We start from the raw sequence: 2,982 nt of genomic DNA, 5'->3' as shown, positions 1-2,982 counted from the left end.
ATATCAATAACTGCACGGCAGAAACATCGTGCATCACACCCTAAGTACAACAGCAACAATGAAAATATATACACAAGAACACAACAAGTGAGTCAACTCAACAAGGGAGAAAATAATATGAAGCAACGACCCCCATAGCATGTAGTTCAACAATAAGGGAATTAACAAGAGTCAAATAAATTTAAAATAAGGAAATATCAACTAAACATAGAATATCTACTCTTCTTTCAAAGGTTGGGCAGGTTACGAAGGATATACAACAATTTCAATTAAGACTAAATAATTACATGGGTGATAATAATGATTTCCAATAAAACAAGCAGTTATGAAAGTTAACGCGACAATAGAGGAAAGATCATCAGTTAAACAAATGTAAGAGTCAATTAGGCAATAAGAATGAACCATAAACAGTAAATTCCAAGTAAAACATGTAGAGGTGAAACTAGTAATGGGGAATCCAATCATATCAAGAACAACTTCATACTCAATGAATATAAGGACCTAAGAATCCTAAAAGGCCAAGTTTCCACAAATAAGTCCGAGCACGCACGCGTCACCTCGCGCACTCGGATTACAATCAACAGAGAAGACTCAAATCCTAAGGGGAAGTCCCCCACACAAGGTTAGGCAAGATACTTACCTCGAACCGGCTCAAAATCAACTAGAAACCACGTTCTTGGCACGAGTACTCGACTCCAAATGGCCCAAATCTATTCAATTCAATTACATATCGTAAATAACATCTCAAGCAACTGATTCTACGATTTAATTCAAAGCTAAGACGTGAAATTAGGTAAAATGGCCAAAATGCCCCTCGGGCCCACGTCTCGGAATCGGGAAAAATTCACATTTTCAGAATCCTCACACTTACAAATCGGATGTCAAAAACCCAATCAAAACCCAATAATTCAACCTATGAAGTTTACCCAATTTTTCCCAAATTTTCCCACCAAATTCGAAATTTAAAGGCTTGATTTGAGTTAGGAATCATGGAAATTGATCTAAGTTGGGTAGAGATCACTTACCCAAGTTACCCAGGTGCAAAAGTCTTCAAAAATCGCCCCTCCCGAGCTCCCAAATTCGAAAATATGAAAATAGGCATAAACCCTCGAATTGGAATTTTAATGGGTCTGCCCAGTGTTGTTCTATGCGATCGCAAGAGGATGAATGCGATCGCGAAGAGTAAAATTTAAAGGCTCAGAAGTTGGCCTATGCGATCGCGAGCAAATCAAGGCGATTGCACAGAAGAAAAATATTGCTGACCAAATTTGTGCTAAGCGATCGCGGGCAAATCAACGCGATCGCATAGAAGAAAAATATTGCTGACCAAATTTGTGCTATGCGATCGCGGGCAAATCAATGCGATCGCATAGAAGGAAAATATTGCTGACCAAATTTGTGCAATGCGATCGCGGGCAAATCAATGCGATCTCATAGAAGGAAAATATTGCTGACCAAATTTGTGCTATGCGATCGCGGGCAAATCAATGCGATCGCATAGAAGGAAATACCAGATAGCAGAAGAGCAGTTCAAACATAGGAAAAATGAACCGTAGCCCATCCGAAACACACCCGAGGCCCCCGGGACCTCAACCAAAAGCACCAACAACACCCAATATCTCATTCAAACTTGTACCAACCCTTAAACCACCTAAAACAACAACGGAAACTCGAATAAATTAAGGATTTAAGCCTAAGAACTCCAATTTTCCTCAAAATACGATTTCGATCAAAAACATAACCAAACCGCGTCCGAATGACCTGAAATTTTGCACACACATCCCAAATGACATGACGGAGCTACTGCAACTTCCGGAATTCCATTCCGACCCTCGGATCAAAATCTCATTATCGGATCGGAAACTTCGAAAATTCAAACATCGGCATTTCAAGCCTAAATTAGCTACGGACCTCCAAGACACATTCCGAACACGCTCCCAACCCCGAAATCACCTAACGAAGCTAACGGAACCATCAGATTTCCATTCCGAGGCCATCTTCACACTGTTCCGACTACGGTCGATTTTCCGACACTTAAGCTCTCATTTGGGGACCAAGTGTCCCAAAACTCTCCGAAACTCGAAACCGAACATCCCGGCAAATCAAAATATCAGAAAGAACTTGGGGAAAGCAGTTAATAGGGTATCGAGGCGTAAATTCCAAAAACGACCGGTCGGGTCGTTATATCCTCCCCCTTTTAAAACCAACGTTCGTCCTCGAACGTGCTAAGATTTGCCTCGAAGTCCTCAGTCACAGAATGCACACTTCCAACATACACCCGCGGGTGATCCCACGTCACCCCAATCCACATAAGCCTGACGACACATCTTAACTGAAATTTTCCTTTCCAGCAATACCAATAAACCTTAGAACCAGAATTTTCACCTTCCATCCATTTCCCAAAGATCCGATTCTAAATCCACACCCGGTATCAGTCTCAACCATCTACTTCAATTCGTGCCAACACCCACAGGGTACAACCACGTAACATGACGCATCACACGTAGGCCCACAATAACATTTCTGATAACAATATTTGCTTGAGATCAAATCTGCACCGGCCATAAGCCTCATATTCAATAGGAACTCTTCTCAAACCTCCACCACACTGGCGATGATACAATAACCACGAAAACCACATAACTAAACACCCGAATGACCAGATCTCAGCTAATACCAACGGGCACACACCCCACAAGCCAAAACTCAAGAAGCAACAGAACGAAAATGACTGAACATGGGAAGGGAAACACATAAGGGAACTATCAAACAAGTCAGACAAGCACATATTTTCTATCAACGCTAATCTACAAAACAATCTAACGAAAAAGAATTAAAGCATATAAAAAGACTCACTAGGATCTTATACTGATATAACTCTCGTCGCGGTACACAGCCCGGTCTCAACACATCAATTCATATGAAATCACGAGGGTCCCGCCCTCAACTCTGTATCACAAGTAGGGTACACATCAAGCCATC

The sequence above is a fragment of the Nicotiana attenuata genome, unplaced genomic scaffold (genome assembly GCF_001879085.1).
Source record: "Nicotiana attenuata strain UT unplaced genomic scaffold, NIATTr2, whole genome shotgun sequence".
NCBI lineage: Eukaryota > Viridiplantae > Streptophyta > Magnoliopsida > Solanales > Solanaceae > Nicotiana > Nicotiana attenuata.
This window is presented reverse-complemented; position numbering follows the sequence as displayed.